General features: G+C 41.9%; 1 protein-coding gene across 2 annotated transcripts in view; it reads left to right on the top strand.

The window, feature by feature from the left end:
• The window catches only part of SEPTIN8 (septin 8), a 1286408-nt gene that overhangs the window by 754208 nt on the left and 511454 nt on the right, over positions 1-20746 (top strand). The gene's annotated exons all lie outside the window — the stretch shown is intronic.

Genomic DNA, 20746 nt, shown 5'->3' with positions numbered 1-20746 from the left:
TTCTGTGCTTTGTTTAACGCCAGAACTATCTGTCGTTGGGCCCTTATTGTAGCCAGATATTTTCGTTTGCAGTCCTTGAATTCTGATATGGCTTCAGTAAGCCATCCGATAGCAGATCTTCTGAAAAAACATAAAGATAAAGACAGACAGACTGCACAGGTCAAAACCTACTGACGACACTTCCGTTAAGCTAGTCATCAGTCCTCCAGTACTCAGTGAGGCCCTTTCGCAGCCCCTGATGCAACCTTCAGTTGATTCGCAGGCTGCTACCAAGACCCATTCGGAGTCCGGTATGCCACAAAACACTTCAACTAAGGATCCTGTGGTCATCTCTACCTTGGATGGGTCCAGAGCTGCTGAGCAGGCACCAGCTTCCGAGAAAGTCCTTCCCACTACCAAACCTCAACACAAACCAACGTCTTCTTTCACGACTATTGTTCTTTCAAAAACAATCAAGTTTCTTAGGCCCAGGGTTCGAACCACACCCAAGAAACTGACGACCCACTCTCAGGCGCCTGCTACCTTGCCTCAGTCTCAAATGCTTAAAATGGCAGACGACCTTACCATGCTGATCAGGGGAAGCCAAGCTACCCCCTTCAAAAGGAAAAGAGATATGTCCCCTGTAGTTTTATTTGAACAGGAGTCAGATGAATCTGATGCATCTGACTATGAAACTAACACCCTAACCTAACAACCTAACACCACTCTTAAGTATTCAACTGCAGTACCACCTTTAACATTCTTATAAGAAAAGTGCAGTCTGGGTCTGAACTGTCTGCAAACAGCTAAAGTTAACTTTGAGTATGTGTCTACCTGTTTGAGCCAATATTCATTATCCCCTGGAGAGCACTCTGCTTTGGCTTGTGAGCAGCCCCCCCCCCCCCACACACACACACACACAACACACACGCGCACACACTCATCTTCCATTTTCTCTCTTATTCCCTTCTGTTAGCAAATAGTATCCTTAACTGATAAATACTGTGTGTTTGTTGATTTAAACTGAGGCCACAATAGCCTACTGATACAAGGTTATCCTATTTTTCCACCTGAGAAATGGTTAAGAAATGAATTACAGTTTCAGAGCAGTCCTTGGTCAATTCCAATTGTTTCTTAAACACAAACTTGTCTTTGATTTGGCTCGTTAGCAGCAGTACAAAAGAACTGCATGCTCACACCCTTGTTCTTCCCCTCCCCCTTCCCTGTTTATTACCATAAGCCAATCCCAAAGTTACTAAATATTACCTGTGGCAGGCACCATTTTTAAAACTACAACCACCCTTTGAGCATCTCATGCTCGGCTCTGCCATATAACTTATTAAAACTGCCTGAACTGGGGCACAGCTAACTGATACGTTTGTGGAAATACAAGGCACCTACCTGAGTCTCCATAGTCACTATCATATGTTCATTTATCAGTCTACTCTGTTAGCTGATTGTTTCCAGCCCCCTCATAAGAGCAACTAACTGGGTCTCTGCCTGCTTCGCTAGCAACTAACAGGGTATCTACCCGCTTTGCTCCCCACCCTGCCCCCTATTCCCTCTCACCCCCATTGGTCCTACCTTTATTACACTCACAAAACCCCTCCCATCTTTCCAATAGCCAACCACAGCACTAAACCCAACACTACCTCCATCTTCCCACTACTATCACTCCTCCTCAGCTAACATGTACAAGCATACCTTACCTATGCTCACTGCATGCACTCTCCGTGCACATCTTACATCCTACCAAAACTCCATCATTCCGCCACTCAACCACTACCACTGTACTACTACTCACACCACCACTCATGTGTTATCCTCACTCAGCTCCCCTCGCATCAACTCAAGAACCATCCCTGTGCACCCCCCGCATATTCTAGCAACTATATTACTCAAACATAAAGCATCCCTACAACTTAACATAGTAACCCTCCCACCATACCTATTACCCACAGCGCACAATCATAAAGTTTCCCTAATAAACACATTCAAACACTGAGAAAACTAATAACCTCATGCATATCAAAACTAGCCCTAAGTGGAGACATCCACCCCAACCCTGGCCCTACCATCTCCAACCACAATCCTCATAATCAGACTACAAGCCACAACTTCTCCCATATCACAGCCAATAGAAAGCCAAGTGACTTCCTTCTACTAAGCCTAAATATTAGAAGTATATCCAACAAAATCCATGAACTCCATGCCACCATAGACTTGTACTCCCCAGATATATTCATCCTGACAGAAACCTGGCTAAAACCTCACATTACCAGTGAGCAAATCCTCCCTACCGGTTACGGACTACTAAGAGTAGACTGGCTAAACAAGAAAGTAGGCATTGTAGCTATAATATTTAAACAGCATATAAACATTCAGATCTTAAAATCATCAGCTCCACAAATGGGCAATGAAAAAATAATATATACCAACCTCAAAATAAACCAAAACAAAACCATCAACATAATTGGATGCTGCTTCCCACCTGGCCAAAACATTTCTTCACTAGAAAACCTCCTCAGGTGGTCTACCCACCATCTCCCCCAAGAAACTATAATTTTGGGTGATTTCAGTATTGACTGGCAATCCTGTTCTGGCAACCATCCCAACCCATCATGTAAACCTTCATGGCTTCACCCAACTAGTCCAGTCGCCATCCAGGTTAAATAAAAACTCCAGCAAGCATACTACCCTGGATTTGGATACTAGTCAGTAAGAGCCCCCAGTCATATATAACAGGCTGCTTATCAGATAGCCTCAGTGATCACTCCCCAACATTCCTACTCAAAAAATACCCATACCAAGCTAAACCTGTCATCTACCGTCAAATACTTAAAAAACTAAACTTTAACCCACTCTCATTCATCTCATCCCTCAAAGAATGTAACTGGCACCTCTAAAGTACCTCAGTCTTGATGACACAGTTGAATTTTTTAATACTACCTTCCTGAGCATCCTTAATTACCATGCCCCTATAAGACTTTCCAGAACCAAAGCACAACCCTCCCCATGGCTACAGAAAACCACCAAGTCAGAAATGAAAAACAGGGATAAAGCCTGGGAGCACTGGCACAAAACCAAAAACCCCTCAACTAGACAAAAATTCCTAGAACTACGCAATAGAGTCAAAAAGCTAATAAAACAGGACAAATTCCAGTACTACCAGTCTGTCCTAGACTCCTCCAAACACAGCCCCAAACAATTCTGGTCCTCCATAAACTCCATCCTCCACCCAGGTAAAGTCCGTACCCCTCCTCCTAGCATCCCTCACTCCTCCGAAAATATTGCTACCTCATTCAACACACACTTCACACAAACCATACTATCACTAGCTAAACAGCACAAACCCCCTCCCACCCACACTTTCAACTAGTAATCTCCCCACTGCCTTCTCTTTTTCTCCTGTACCTACCTCGAACATAAAAAAAAACTCTTAACTAAACTTAAGCCCACCAAATTAGCAGCAGACAACCTCCCAAGTGAATACCTACAAATCACATCTGATGCTCTGGCATACCCTGTATCCATCTTGATTAACCGATCTCTGTGAGAAAGTTACGTTCCCACACTATGGAAAGTATCACATATAATTCCCCTCCACAAAGGCAGCCCTTCCCCAGAACTAACCAGTTACCACCCCATAGCTATTCTCTCTCCACTCTCCAAAATACTAGAGAGATGCATTCACTCTCAGGTCTCAGACTACCTCCTTACTAACAACCTCCTTTCCAATACTCAACTTGATTTCTGACCAAACCATAGCACTGCCTTACTCTCCTTTACTAACCCTATTCTTCAGCATAAAAACAATGGCTATCTCTCATCTGATACTTTCCTAGAACTATCTAAAGCATTTGACATGGTCCCACACAAACAACTCATCTCTGTCCTCAATAATCTATCCTTCTCTGTCAATCGCCAACTGGTTTCAGAGTTACCTGTCTGACCGCCAACAATCCATTTTATGACAGAATGACATATCTTCCCAACTACCTGTCTATAGGGGTTCCCCAAGGAGCCATCCTTAGATCCCTGCTCTTCTATTTTTTCACCAATAATCTAGCCTCTGCCACCAAACATGGCACACTCATACAATATGCAGATGACTCAACCATCATCTGCTCAGCCCAGTCCCTACCCAAACTGCAAAAAGTCAACACAGGAAGCCTTTTCCTGTGTTGAAACTTGGTTATCTGATGCCCAATTAATACTCAACCAAAACAAAACTAAACTACTCATCTTCCAACCCATCAAACATACTCAAAACAACTCTCACTTTAACATCACAGCAAAAGACAACAACACTATACACCCAAGAGAACACACCAAATTGCTAGGAGTGGAGATAGACAATAAACTAAAATTTGACATTCACATATCCATGACCATAAAAAAAGTCCACAAAAAACTAGGAGCGTTGTACAGAAATAAGCAACTTCTCACCAAAGCAGCAAAGATTTCAGTAGCAAATTCCCACCTTATCTCCACCCTACTTTATGCCTTTCTAATGTATACCAACCTAAGGCAATGTGATCTGAACAAGCTATTGACCTGCTACAACAAAATCACCAAATTTGCCACAGGGGCATCCTACCGTAGTCACCACTGTCTCTCACTTGCTGAACTGGGGTGGCTTGAACTCTCTCACCTCCTTCAATGGTATCAACTCACACTCACCCACAAACTAGTAAACCATCCACTAAATGTCCCATCCCTCCAGAATCTACTCCAACCCTATTGCACCACCAGACCACTAAGCTCCAGCAGCAAACATCACTTGCAGATCACTAAAGCCAATAACTCTGCTGGTGAAGCACTATTCTCTTGCACCATAGCCAAATTATGGAACTCCCTCCCACCCACAATTACCTCCGTACCATCATGCACCCACTTCAAAACTTTACTAAAAGCGCACCTAAAAACATGCTGGCTATGCCCTTGCAACTCCCACTCTAATATCACCCACCCCATCCAACCACTGCTTTTCTTTCCACCCCACTAACTACCTTGATTATAGCAAGCTCGGATGCTCATAAGCCTACTACTTATTATACAGCAGGAATTTCTTATTGTAACAATTGTTAATGTCTGTTATGTACTTCACAGATAAAGATTCTAGTTGTCTACTGATGTACTATGTTCTTCATCTGTAACTATGTTTGTAATTAATTGCTATGTTAATCAAATTGTTAATCGCTATGTAAATCCAATGTAACTACTGTCTGTATATTTTAACTGTGGAGTTTTTCTCCCCAGGCCTCCACTGAAAGTGGACCTACGTCCAGTCGGACACTCCCGGTCAACAAATGTAAATAAATAAATAAATGAAGACATGCAACCCCTCTCCATTTATAAGAATTCTTATGCAGAGGACTCCCTCCCTTCAGCCCCTCCCCTAGAAGATTTTTTTTTCCTTTGGGGAAACCCTGCATACTTTAAGGGAGCATTTCCACTGGAAGAGTCAGGACTACCCTCAGTCTAAAAAGAGACTCGGGGAATTCCTAGATCTTCCGCAACACATGCTCTTGGCCATCCCCCAGTCCTAAATGTTGTGGAGGATGTTTTCCACGAATCCAGCTTGACTCCTGACGCCCTACCCCCTGCTCACAGAAAACCAGACAGGTACTATATAGAGTCCCTGACTCACACAAATATCTTTTTTTAAAAATCCAACAGCTGACCCTGAGGTAATTTCTCAAGGGCTAAAAGGGACTAAAGCAACCTCTGCTAAGAATCCCACCTCCTCAGACAGGGATTCCCGAGCATTGGACAGATTGGGTAAAAAAGTATACACCTCAGGTACTCTTCTTATCAAGGCACTAAACTGTCAGTTCCATATGCTGAAATTTTAGCAACATACCTTGGAACTCCTTAAACAAAAAAAATGTCTTCCTTTCCTGCTAGGGCAGAATCTAAAGATTTACAAGACTTAATGCATTCTGCAAGTCAAGTAACTAAACACACTTTGCACTGTGGTTTTGATGCCCTAGAAGATTCTTGCAGGGCAGGAGTCACTAGTTCTGTCATTAGAAGACGTGCATGGCTTAAAGAACAACCCCTGCCAGACTATGTGAAATCTAAATTGTTGGATGCCCCCTTGCACAAAGACAACTTATTTGGCACTAAGGCAGAAGAGATCTTAAAAAAGATGGAAGAAAAAGCAAAATCTATGCAAACAGTTAAGGATTTCTTACAGGTCCAGCTCCCTAGGTTCAGCAGGCATTGTCCCTCCAAGCACTGGTCCTTTCCTGCTATGAGTAAACTGGTACAGCCTATGCATATACTTCTCAGAAGTACATGCAAGCACGGAAGGGGTGTGGCTGACTAAGTTTGCGGACGACTGCAAACTGGGTGCTATAATAGAATCTCCGGCCAACATGGAGATCCTCCAGAAGGGCCTAAATGAGACTGATGCATGGTGTCAAAGCCATGGTCTCAAGCTAAATGCAAAAAAATGCGTAGTAATCCCCTTTGGAAAAAACAGAGTACCCGCAAACTACAACATAGGAGGTAATCCCCTGAAATCTGAAGAAGAAATAAGGGATCTAGGGATCCAAGTAGATAGTCAGCTTTCCATTGATAACCATGTTGCCAAAGTGGTTAGAAAATCCTTCTATGTCACCCATCTGATCACGAAAGGATTTGCATCAAGATCTAAGGATGTAATGGTGCCTCTCTACTCTTCCCTCATCAGACCCATTATTACTCAATGCACCAATTGGAATGTACCTGGCTAGACATCTCCAGCAGCTGGAGAAACCACAGAGGTACCTAACCAAGAGTATTACTGGCCTCAAACAGTTGCCCTATGCAGCACGATTGAAAAAGCTAAGACTGTTCACTGTTGCATACCGCTTTCTCAGAGGCGATCTCTGTCTAAAGTACAGAGCCATGTCCAACCCAGAATTGTTGAACATGCTCCATCTTAGCAAAACCAAATCTACTCGAGCTACACACTCTAGGGATATAAACCTCAACACAATAATGAATAGAACATGCTGGAGGGATAGATTCCCTTCGCAGAGACTTCCCTTACTATGGAACAGGATCCCAGTCTACATAAGACAGAGCCCCTCACTATCACTCTTCAAGAGGAACCTTGATGAGTGGATGGGTAACAGAAAGTTCACACCGGGGATCACACCAACAGCACTACTAGATAGGGGCCAAGGGTACTAGCTGCTAGTACAAGGGACTAGGGAACTACTAAAGGGGCGGTGAATACCGCACAACATGGCTGGGCTAATAAATGCCTTTGGGCAGATAGCCCAGTACCAACCTATGAAACAGCCCCCGCCCCCCTAGACAGTAGCCCCAGGGAATGCAGAGATCTAAGCAGTTGACTACCTACACTTCAAAACCAGAGAGTTCTAAGCTACCCCCTTATGGAAAGAACTCACAATGGCTCACCACCTCCACCACCCCCCTCTGCCCACCTTCACATACCCCTCCTTTTACTCAAGCGCCTGGGCCACCATTACCAAGGGCCAATGGGTTCTGAACATTGTGTCTCAGGGATACAAATTTTCCTTCCACACCCTTCCAACCCCAAAAGGGTTCCCAGATCTACCACCAAATCAGTGGGCAGAGGCTCAAAAGCAAATCCTTTCCCTGCTCTCTATGAGGGCAAGTAGAGCACGTCCTTGCAGAACAGATAGGCCAAGACTTCTACTCAAGACTTTTTCTGGTGCCCAGAAAAGAGGGCACCTAGCACCTCATCCTCAATCTATACATTCTAAACACTTTACTGGTGATCCCAAAATTCAAAATACTCACCCTCCAGGAGCTACCCATGCTCTTCAAGGATGCTTGGCTAGCCACCCTAGATCTAAAAGAAGCCTACCTCTACCTTCCTATCAGGGAATCATGCAGGAAAAATCTGCACTTCACGGCAGGATCACAACACTTGCAGTTCTCTGTACTTCCCTTTGGTTTCTCTACTGCTCCCAGAGTTTTCACAAAATGTCTGGCTTCGGCCATTGCGTTTTGCAGACAAAGAAATGTCCAAATTTACCCATACTTAGATGACTGCCTTATTCAGGTAGACAGCCAGGAAAAGCTGCTTAAGCACCTGGCCTTTGTAAAGACCCTACTAACCTCCCTAGTGTACACAATCAACGAAAAGAAATCCAAACAGGTGCCCAGCCAAAGGATAATCTTCCTGGGAGCAAGTCTGGACACAGCACCCCAGATGGCATACCTTACACCAGAGAAACAAATTTTCCTGACAGCCTACTTCTCTCATCTAGCCACCAGGCCCCAGCTGTCTCCAAGGAAGATCCTGCACACTCTGGGGTTCATGGCATCTTGCATACTACTCATTCCATATGCCAGACTGTATATGAAGAAACTTCAATGGTACCTAAAGAGCCTTTGGTGTCAATACTCTCAAGACCTGGAAACTATTCTGCCTATTATTCCTTGCCTCAGAAAGGATTTTCTGTGTACCTCAACAAGCAGGGAGGGACTCACTTCTACCCTCTATGCAGGCTGGCCATGACCATTTGGCTCACAGCTTCTTCCATGCAACTACACCTGTTAGCACAATACCTACCAGGCTCTCTCAACTCTCTGGCAGACCAAATTAAGCAGAAATCTTCTGGATCCACATGAGTTGGCAACTCAACAGAAGCACCTTCACCCTAATAACTCAGAAATGGGGAACCCCGAAGATCGACCTCTTTGCCTCCCACACCAACCATCAGCTCAGCAAATTCTACACCAGGGAGCATCACTGCATGGCTTGGAAACTGGATGCCTTATCCGTCCCCTGGGTCAATCTATCGGTCTCTGCCTTTCCTCCCCTACCTCTCATCCCCAGGGTACTGCTCAAAATAAGGGAGGAAAAACCAAGGACCATTCTTGTAGCTCCAGACTGGCCCCAACAACACTGATACCCCTTGCTGCGCAGCTTGTCCCCGCTGCCTCCATGGCATCTTCCTCAGATTCCAAACCTCTTCGCCCAGCGAATTCATGCATCCCCAATTGCAGACACTCAATTTGGCAGCTTGGCTTATTCTCTAACCCCAAACCAATCTGCCATTTTCAGTAAACAGGTTCTGGATGTTATCCGTGAGGCCAGATGTCTTATCACCAGAAAGTCTTATGCAGATAAATGGAAAAGGTTCTGCACCTGGATCCAGGCTAAGGGAGCCAATACAGCACAGCCCTCCATCCCTCTCATCCTGGATTACTTAGCTGACCTACTACACAGTGGCCTCTCTTTCTCCTCTATAAAAAGTCATGCCTCTGCTATTTCTGCTCTTTTTTCCACTGAGCAGCCCCTTTTCACACACCCTTTGATCAAACAGTTCCTCAGAGGGGCTAGCAATCTGAGTCCCTCCAGAAGGGTACCAACACCAGCTTAGGGCCTTAACTTGGTCTTGGAAAAGCTCACCCTCCCCCCTTTCGAACCAGCTTCTTCTGCAGAGTTAAAATTTCTCTCATGGAAGACAGCATTCCTTCTGACCATCACTTCAGCCAGGTGTCTCTGAGCTGCAAGCAGTCATGGCTGTGGAACCCTTCATCATCTTCCATGCCGGCAGGGTATCCCACAGAATTAACCCATCTTTCATGCCCAAGGTGGCGTCCAGTGTGGCTCCTAACCAATCCATTCATTTCCCTACCTTCTTTCCAAATCCCCAGAACAAGGGGGAAAGGATTCTTCACTCTTTAGATGTGCACAGACAGCTCAGATTCTGTCTGGACAAGACCATATCCTTCAGAAAGTCTGATCAATTCCTGGTTAGCTTTGCTACAGGGGCAGAAGGCAAAGCCATCTCAAGCAAACCATTTCCAAATGGATAGCACACTGCATTCTTTTCTGCTACAAACAACATGGAAAGTCTCCTCCCAAGTGGGTCAGGACACACTCCACCAGAGCAGCCTCCACCTCAGCAGCTTTCCTCAAAGGAGTCACCACCAGGTACATCCTGGAGGCTGCAACCTGGACATCTGTTCACACTTTTACCAAGCATTGCTACCTGCCTCTCTTCTCCAAATCCAGGGCAGGGATTGCCTCTGCAGCCTTGCAGAGCATCCTAGCCCCAGCCCCTAGTTTCCTAGACTGCCTCCACCCATTTCCTCAGCTTTGGGAATCTACCCAAATGTGATGACTGCAACAGTGAAACATGGAGAACATAGTACAGTTGTGTACACTTACCATAAATGTAGAGGTTAGAGTGTATTCACTGTTGCAGTCCTGGTTTCCCTCCCTCCATCCCCCTATATTCTCTTTCTCCCTTTATTACCATTCTTCCTTGCTGTTCTTTCCTTACAAGGGACAAATTGGTATTTGTTTTCCACTAGTGGGGTTCTTCCACCAGAACCTGGCCTCCTACTTTGGTGGCTTCTGACAGGTTAGGGCAAGAAAAACTGATGTAATGGCATCAGCTGCCTTACTTTATACTACTGGCGACCTGACATCAGTCGTCAAGTGACAGCAACTGATGCAGAAATATTACGTCTCTGGTATTCGGGCTGGCCAGGGGATACCCTGGCAGGGATAACCCGAATGTGATGACTGCAACAGTGAATACACTCGAACATCTACATTTATGCTAAGTGTACACAACTGTACTTTCCCAGTACCTTGGTTTTGTTGCCAGTTTTCTCCATTAAATTCCTCCCCCCTCTTGCCTATTCTTTATAACCCCTAATTTCAGTAGTCCCTATCGGTAAAATCTCCTTTCTCCATTCTCGTGTTGGCTTAGTTCGTAGAGTGCTTTCTTCTGCTCAATGAAGATAATATTTTGTATGGCTGTTTATTCGACTTAAATTTCTGCATCCAAAATCCCACTCTTCCCTTATTTCTTGAATTCTCTTCCCCTCCAGCTTTATCAGCATTAATTTCCCGTTTGAATTACCATTTTCTTCTTGCGCTATGTATAGGAGCCTTAACTGTGTAGCTCTAAAGTATCTCTTCAAATGTTAGTCCCAAACCACCTTGTTCTATTGGAAGTATCAGCTTATCCCATTTGACCCTTGCCCTGTTCTCCTCCCAGATAAATTCCTTCAGCTCTTTGTTCATTATTGTCTGCAACTAGTCTTCTGGTTGTTAAAAGTATGCCTGACCTGTATATAAAAACTAAACTGACTAAAAACATTTTCACTGCTTGTATGCTGCTATCCATATTGATAAACAAGAACTTCCACTTTCTTAATTTTTGTATTATCTTTTAATTTCTTCCCACATATCCTTAACTATTGTAACAAAATCCTTTTTAATCCATGCTTCTAAATATTTCCTTTTACCATATCCCCATAAGTAAGGGTATTGCTGAATGAATTCATGTGTGTATGTAGTTTACAGCTATCAGCTTTGTTTTATCTTCATTAGTATTATATCCCAAAAAAGACATGAAACTGTCTCAAAATGGTCCACAACACTGAGATGTTCTTTTCTGGCTTTGTCAGGTATAAAATAAAATAATCTCCAAATAAATGCTTTGCGTTGAGTACCGCACCAATTATGTCCTTGAATTTTTGATTCCCTTTTTTTCTTTTTTAGTGGCAATAAATGTAATGCAAATAACAAAAAGGAAAGAAATAGTCCTGCCTGGTTTCGATGTTCAGACACAACTCATCAGAGAAGAACTCTGCCACTTTAATTTTTGCTTGTGATCCCTCATATATCATCTTAGTTAAGCTTATTATTGTGTCAGGGAATGAAAATGTTTTCATTGCCCTACTCGTAACATCCCAGTTTACACTGTCAAATGCTTTTACTGCATCAAACCCCAACAATAGTCCTGCCTGGTTTCGATGTTCAGACACAACTCATCAGAGAAGAACTCTGCCACTTTAATTTTTGCTTGTGATCCCTCATATATCATCTTAGTTAAGCTTATTATTGTGTCAGGGAATGAAAATGTTTTCATTGCCCTACTCGTAACATCCCAGTTTACACTGTCAAATGCTTTTACTGTATCAAACCCCAACAACAACAGGTGGTATTTTCACAAATTCAATGTAGTAAAATGTTTACTTCCCCTCCACAAAACCACATTTATCCAAATGTTTACTTCCCCTCCACAAAACCACATTTATCCATATCTGTCAATTCTGACATCTTTGCTATTCTTGTAGCTATTATAGGCATAAATCCTTTACAATCATGGTTTAAAATTTAAATAGGTCTATATGAAGCCAGGAGTGATGGGTTTTCTGATGGGAATATAAATACATGACTGAGTAATCCTCCTCCCTTGTCAGTAGCCTCTTACTATCACAAGTCTACCATTATCATCATTTCCCCTTCTTTTGTCACTATTGGAACTCCTCATGCAATTAGTGTAAGTGCTCCTCTTTTCCTTTGTCCATGATATTATGCTGAATGTCCTTCCTGAAATCCTAGCTTTATCAAGTTCACATGCTCACTTCTTTCCATATGCATCTCTTGTAGCATTGCTGTTTGCACTCTGTATTTTTTAAAATAATTCAGTACTCTTATCTTTTTGACTATACCTATGAGGCCATTCATGTTCCAAATTAATAGGGATAGTGTAACCGTTATGATAAGAAATTATTATTACCACTTATTGTATATGGCAGAATTTTTAAATGTCTATTTTCATCTTTTTATTTTCATGTACCCACTAAAGTTTGGCAGGTTGTTCTTTATATACTTATTTCTTGTCATCTCCATTTGAACCAATGTCACATTTTACAAACCTTTTTTTAATGAAAATCCTCAAAAAACACTCCTCCAGAACTGTAAACTTAAAACAAGTTCAGAAAGCCATGCATATCTTTAAATAATGAAGTTTAACCCTATTGTTAGGAACAATTGTCCCAAATCAGCAACTGTACCTACAGGCATTACCTAACCTTAAATAAAGGTTACGCATGGTAAGGTGCATGTTGCAGCCTATGTTCTTACTTGCACTAATTCACTGTTTTTGTCTTATCTTTATTCTCCTCCCAGATGGGAAAATAGCTTATATGCTTTCATTATCGGAACATTAACTTTTAGCCTTAAGAAAAAGAGAATTGTTTGTCTTTAAACTAAATTATGTATTGTTTCCATAAAGGCATTGAAGTATTTAGTTACCAGGAAAGCTTCTGTCTCTTATTCAAATCCAGTAATTTCAAACTTTATTTTTTACTAAGCTGCTTGTTCTTGTACCTTTTAATTTTACATTTTTCTCAGCAATGTCCACAACTCTCAAGATTTACTGCTTGCCAGCTTGTCTCCATGGAAGCATAAAAACAGAATGCACAGCTGCCTTCTGCTACAGACTTCTCAACTCACACTGAGCATTTATTTGCTAAAGGAAAACTTTTCATTACTTTCACAGTGTCAAAAAAAATTATTTCTAAAAAGCCCTTTTGCTTATGCACGGAACTTAATATTCTTCCATTTTCAATACTGACCTTTTACTTTACCTAAAGTACTCTGTACTGTTGAGATATGGGAGGAATCACATAAAGACACAGGGAGAACATGCAGACTCCACACAAGGATTGGTTGTAGGTCAGGATCAAACTTTATACAATGCACAAGGTTTGATCCGGTCCTTCAGCTAATACCTGTGTGGAGTTTGCATATTGTTTCTGTGGGTTTTTCATACCCCCCAAAAAACATGCAGTGTCCATCTTCCTCAGACTCACCCAAGAATGGAGTCATGGGCAGCAGCATAGGCTATAGGAGATACCTTTCAGGAGGTGAGTTGTATAGACCAACCACTTTAAGCATTAGCTGTGGTGTGCACTATCCTCTAAATAGGATAACGTAGATTACAGGCTGAACATCATGTCAAGGGTATCTACTCAACAGTTTAAAACTTGGCTCTAGGTGATTTGGTCATATTGACCAATGTCACGAAGAATGAGCATGGTATTTGCAGGTGGTAAGAGGATTGAGGACCCGGTCTGCTACAACTTACACCAGGAACCCATGCTTATGGTGGGGAGAGGTCTGCGTGCCTATATTGGCCAGTGCATGCACATCATAAAGCCCACTGACTGAGGGTCAGTAAGCTTCTGGCCAGCTGGTATCCAGTTGACCAGCTTGGGGTACCTGGGATAGCTCTGTTGAGTGAAAACTGGTTGAAATCTAATCAACCCACCAAACATGAGATAAGTATTGGCTCACTGATAGATACAGCTTAGAACTGGAGGACATGATGGTAAGGAGAGGAGGGTGGACATCCTCTGTATCCAGTAGACAAGATGAAAGGCAGTGTAGTAAAGCCACTTGGCTTGTGATCGAGAATCTACTACTCCAGGAGAGGACATACTAAAAATGGTGCTGGAATTTTGTTGCAAGATAAATTTCAGAAGACAGTGAGAGATGTCTTCAGACTTAGTGACAGAACTATGGCTGTCAGACTGTAATGTTAGTATAGGGCAGTGTTCATAATCTCATCCTATTCCCCAAAGCAGGGTTGTGATAGTAAGGAAAATAATGCATTTGGGTGGCATTTGTAGGACTTGTTTGATAAACCAGGGCAGCTTGTGTTGGTTTTGATAGTGGGGGTCTGAATGCACATATTGGGACAGATATACAGTGGATATAAAAAGTTTACACACCCCTGTTAAAATGCCAGGTTTTGTGATATAAAAAAAATGAGACCACAATAAATCATTTCAAAACTTTTCCCACCTTTAATGTGACCTATAACCTGTACAGTTCAGTTGAAAAACAAATATGTTAGGGGGAAAAATATAAAAAATAAAAAATGTACAATACTCTGGTTGCATAAGTGTGCACACCCTTAAAATAATACTTTGTTGTGTATGCACATAAACAAGTACTTTGTTGAAGCACCTTTTGATTTAATTATAGTATTCAGTCTTCTTGGGTGGGAGTCTATCAGCATGGCACATCTTGACTTGGCAATATTTTTTTGTGCACAGCCCTCTTCAGGTCACCCCACATATTTTCTATTGGATTTATGTCTGGTCTTTGGCTGGGCCATTCAAAAACTTGAATTTTGTTCTGGTGAAGCAATTTTTTTGTTGATTTGGATGTATGCTTGGGGTCATTGTCATGTTGAAAGGTGAAATTCATCTTCAGCTTTCTAGTAGACGCCTGAAGCTCTGGGGCCAAAAGTGACTAGTATTTGGAACTGTTCATAATTCTCTCCACCTTGACTAAAGCCCCAGTTCCAGCTGAAGAAAATGCCAAAGCATGATACTGCCACCACCATGCTTCACCATGGGGGTGGTGTTCTTTAAGTGATGCGATGTGTTGTTTTTGCACCAAGCGTACCTTTTGGAATTGTGGCCAAAAAGTTCAGCCTTGGTCTCTTCGGACCATAACACATTTTCCCACATGCTTTTGGGAGACCTGATGTATTGTTTTGCAAATCTTAGCCTGGCGTGGATGTTTTTCTGTTTAAGAAAAGGCTTCTGTCTTACAACCCTACCTCTTAGTCCAGACATATGGAGAATAATGGAGACTGTTGTCATACGTAGTACACAACCAGTACTTTCCAGAAATTCCTGCAGCTCCTTCAGTGTTGCTGTGTGTCTCTTGGCAGCCTCCCTGACCAATTTTCATCTTATCTTTTCATCAGTTTTGGAGAGACTTCCAGTACTCTGCAATGTCACTGTTGTCCCATATTTTCTCCACTTTTTGATGACTGTCTTCACTGTGTTCCATGGGATATCCAACACTGTGGATATTTTTTTGTACCCTTCTCCTGATTGATACCTTTCAACAATTCGATCCCTTTGATGCTTTGTAAGCTTTCTGTGAACCATAGCTTTTGCTGTAGCAGGTAACTAAGTAAATATAAGGAAAATCGTACTAGCACAGCTGAACTTTATTTGCGGTTAATCAGAGTCTCTCTAATTGATGGCAGGTGTGTACCCAAGAAGACTGAATGCTGTAATTAAATCAAAAAGTACTTCAACAAAGTATTAGTTTAATGGTGCACAGCACACACAACAAAGTATTAGTTTAAGGGTGTGCACACATGCAACCAGCATATTGTACATTTTTTGTTTTTTATATTTTTCCCCAACAGATTTGCTTGCCTTTCAATTGAATTGTACAGGTTATAGGTCACATTAAAGGTGGGTAAAGTTCTGAAATGATTTATATCCACTGTATATGAGGACTGCCTGGGTACACATGGGTGGGTCAAAGAGGATAAAGGAGAGGCCATTCTAGACTCTTGCTTGGTAAATTACTTGAGGGTGGCCAGCACATGAGGATGGCCAGCACATAGTTCAGCAAAAGAGAGACTGTCACAAGATCACTTACAAGAGAGGCCAGCGTGGAACTTAGGGAAACTTACTGCTAGTAAGGAAAGTGCATTAAGGTAAAATCATTGATTGCAAAGTTCATTCCCAATAAAAATGTTAGTCCTCAGCTTAAACCACTGCTTGCCACAGTCAGTGGTCAGACAAGACTCTAAATCAAGAGAGACTAGGCTGAAGACCTGGAAGTTGACTGGAAGGAAAGTAGAAGAGTTCAAGGACATAATCTGGGCTGTAGCACATCAGTAGGAAGAGAAGGTATGTGAAGCTGAAGAATGGCAGTACTTCATAACTTCTTATATAAGGACTATCAAAAAGATTTGTGGCTGAGCCAGGAATGGAATTAAGATGCATAAAGAAAGGTGATGGTGGCATGCAGAAGTCCAGGAAGTCATCAAAAAGGAGTGCAGAAAAAGTGGGAGAGAAGAGAGACCAGGCTAAGAAGGAATACTGGTTGGCTAACAGAGGATAAGAGAACAGTTGCAGTAACAAAGAAGTGCTACTCAGAGGCACTGTACCAGCTTCTGAAAAGTAATTTGGCAGATGGCACAAATATACTGTATCAGGTTGCAAGGCAAATGTGGTCATTAGGCACACATTTCATTAGGAATGGCAGCAACAATCTGATCACCTGTCCACAAGGCATCAGAGGCAGATGAGAGAAGGGCTTTGAGTGGCTTTTGAATGAAGAAAATATCACAGAAGCTGCAGTGCCGTCAACACAGCCTTCAGTGATGGATGAAGAGCCCATCCTAGAAGAAGTAAGAACAGTACTAAGAAAAATGAGGTCAGGGAAAGCAGCAAGCCAGATGAGGGTCATGGATGATATCATCAAAATGTTGAGAGAGTTGAGAGAGAAATGGTTCCAGAGGATACTCGTAGCAGTATGAAGAGAAATGAGTATTCCAGTAGACTAGAGAATAAGCATTCTAATGCCAGTGTACAAGAACACAGGAAAATGCGCAGTCTGGATTCAGATCAGGATACAACAGAACCAACCTGGTGTTTGCAGTGAGACAGTTGAGAAGGAGCAGGAGATTTGGAAGGAGTCCAACTAGGCATTTCTAGACTTGAAAATTTGTGCGATTCATATGATATAGCCCCTATGACAAGGTCTCATGAAAGTTGATCTTGGGCAATGGGTTAACATCCCAGAAACACTGGCAGAATTAGTGCAGGCTATGTACGTCTCAAGTACAAACAGTGTTCAGACTCTGAGGCCTTCCCAGTGGAAGTGGCTGTATATCATGGTTCAACTCTGAATCCACTGCTGTTCATACTGGTGTTGAGCTACATTATCAAACCAGTTAGAGGGGACAGATCAACAAACTTGCAATATGCAGATGATGTGGCATTACAGGCAGGCTATAAACAATATCTTCAGCAAACGATAGGGGAGTGGAATTCTAAACTGAAGGTACAAGTGATGAAACTGAGTGCAAGTAAGATTGTTGTCATGACAGCAAATACAGAAATCAGACAAAGGTGAAATTTTGAGATAGAGAGAAGTAGAATAGGTTAACAGCTTGAGTTATCTGAGAGGAGTGGCTTAGAAGAATGGAAATCTGAATGAGGAGGACAAAACTAGAATCAGAGGTTGTGGTGTGTCAGGATAGGGTGTGATAGAAGAACGCTGAAGAAGCTGAAAAGAAAAGTGTACAAAACAGAAGTGCAACCTGTGCTACTGCATGATAAACCTGTGCAATGAAGGCAGAGCAATTGAGAAAGATATAGGCAATGGAGATGAAGTGCCTGAGATGAGTGATAGCATATACACTGTGGGTCAGATGAAGAAGTGAGTACATCAGAGCAGAAGTCCAAGTAGCCCCTATTGAAGAGAAGGTCAAAGAGATCAGATTTTGGTGGTTTGGGCATATGTTCAGAAAAATAGACATTCTGGGGAAGATTTGGGAGAGACGAGTAGGAGACAACAGGAAACAAGGGTGTCCAGCAAAGAGATGAAAGGATTGTGTGAGAGAAGACGTGTGATAATGTCAGGCATGACTGTCAAAGATGGTAGGAGAGTGTGCATTGAATTGAGAGATGGCATCGGTTGACGTGACACCTGGACCACGTGTAAAAAAAAATAAAGAAAAGAAGGTTGATGATGATAAGGACGATGACCCTTCAATTGCGTCTGTTCAATTTTGAGTAAACTGGCTGATCAGAGTCACGTTTTGGAAAATCTATTTCCTTTCTTGATTTTTGCTGAGGCATTATAATTCAAAGATTCTATTAAATGCATCTCTCCAGGAAAGCCCATTGCTCAAAGTACATCAACTAATACTGTCAACGAACCCTGTCACATGCCTTCTAAATTTGCACTCAACAGTTTTTGTTGGTATCTTTTGTAAGCGTACTTAAACAAGTTATCGTTGGTGGCTCTACCTGGTACAAAGCCCATCTGCTCCAAATCGGTTATTGAGGAATAGGATATGAGGTAATCTTTTGGCAGCCAGTAATGTGAGTAAATTAAGTAATGGCTTTGGTCATTATGGTCCAGTGTGTAAAGGATCCTTGCGTGCTTTGTGAATAACCACTGGATTGTTTCCAAGTATTCGAGGTTTCTCTAGTTACCAGCACTAATTAGCTATTTTAGTAAAGCTTTTAATAAAGTTATCTTTAAACATTGCTTACATTTTAATGGTAAACTGCCTGGTTTGGATGTTTTATCCACCTTTTGATTTGTTCAATAACAACAGCCAAGCTAATATTTTCACTGTGTAATAGCTTAAACCTCCTGTAATAGAGGTTCATGGGATATATGTAGAAGACACCTTAAGGGCATACAGTGTTTCAGCTACATGATTTTTGAATGCCCATGACTTTTTACTTTTTAAATCTTTATGGGTACATTCATACCAAGAAAGCCAAACCCCACTAGTTGTGGATATGCAGATTTTGACCTTTTTAGTGGCCTCATACAAGCATTCCCCTTATGCTGTGCTGATGAGGTCAGTAAAAAGGCCAAAACATGCATGTAAACAAGACGCAGTCTGAAGTAATTTTGAGTTGAGATGAAGTGCTGTGGGGTTTTATTATTTTAATATTAAAATAGCTTCCATGGCTTTTCATTCTTTTCTTTTGGGTTTGTCCAGTTTGTTTTACTATTTCATTGTCATGAATGTCAATCTCTTCCCATTTAATTGGCACAGAAGCTGTTTGTTGATCACACAAGAACTCTCTCCATTGAAGTTCCTCCGATGCAAGATATATATGTATGTATATATATATATATATATATATATATATATATATATATTTATATTTAAAACATTCCAGTCAGGTTTCACAGTTTGAACCATATGGCTTTCTTGATATTTGAGACCTCCGCCATATTCCGTCATAATTCTTTTTGGGTTCTTCTATTCACTAGGTGCATAACATTTTGACCACCCATTGATGGCCTCCAAATAACTTTGCCTTCAACATGTTTAGACTTTACCACACACTGTATTTCTTCCACCACCTTCAGTCTTCTGTTTACTACAAAATGCAGTTAGTGTAGTAGATAATGGCTCTGAGCTGTTAATGAGATGCTTTCATTGGTACAGGGTTTGAGTCTTATCAGCTCCATTTGTCTGCAGTGTAACTCTAAGTAAGTCACTTGATCAGACCCTGCTCATGGTTCACCCTCTGAAAAGGGGCAGTTGTGTTCAGTGAGCTAGACCAGTTAAATGTGTTAAAAATCAAACATGTCTTTGCTCAAATCCTGCTAGCACCCTTTAAAATGAGAGTGCAGTTTTCTGTGTGTTATGGTTCTTGTTTTTCTTTGTGTTCAAAACACAGTGAGCACTTAGCAGTTACAAGTGCTTTCCTGCTATTACCTCTACTGACTCTCATGTAATGGTGTTGCCATTTGCAAGCATGAGTTGCAGAACAAATTTCCATCATGGGCATAAGCTGCCTTAATGGCCTATTTCAAAAAGTAGCTTTTGGGGGGCTGTTTTCCATGTATCCACCATGAAGCGGAAGTGGACACTTTCGGAATGCAGAAGACTAGTTTGAACCTTAGTGTTTTACATAACTTCGTCTTGTAATTTTTTTGTGACCAAATAGTTTGATTTTGTAGAAACAGCTAAGAAGCTTGTGACCTGTCCAACTAAAGCAGCTGCCTCTTTTTACCTTCTCTTGTGCTCAGCTTTGATCTCACCCCATTGTTTATAATGGTAAAGAGCTATAGCTCTTATGCATAGGCCCACCTGCTGGCAAGCCAGCATGCCATTTGGCAGTAAAAGTTTCTAATCTTTGTGGCAAGTGTACATAAAAGGGCAAATAGTACACTTTTGACAGTAGAGCACTAGTTTTTCAAGTTGCTCCTTGAGTATGTTAACTTGTGAAGGTCTGTGGTTTCTCTTTGGAGTTCTTCAGACAAGCTGGTTTGACAGTTTAATTAGGACTGGCCAGTACTTAAAGGTGTAAGTTACAAATGGTGTGTAGCTTAAAGTGTCAACGTGGTCTTCTTGTCTGATAGCATATGCCATGTGCATCACCATGGTAAGAGCATCTTGGTTAGTCATTTGAAGTAATAAAGTACTTTAACACAAATAAT

Source organism: Protopterus annectens, chromosome 4.part0, assembly GCF_019279795.1.
Source record: "Protopterus annectens isolate FY-2018-M chromosome 4.part0, PAN1.0, whole genome shotgun sequence".
Taxonomy (NCBI): Eukaryota; Metazoa; Chordata; order Ceratodontiformes; family Protopteridae; genus Protopterus; species Protopterus annectens.
Note: the sequence above shows the minus strand (reverse complement) of the source record. Positions and strands in the feature narration are given on the sequence as shown.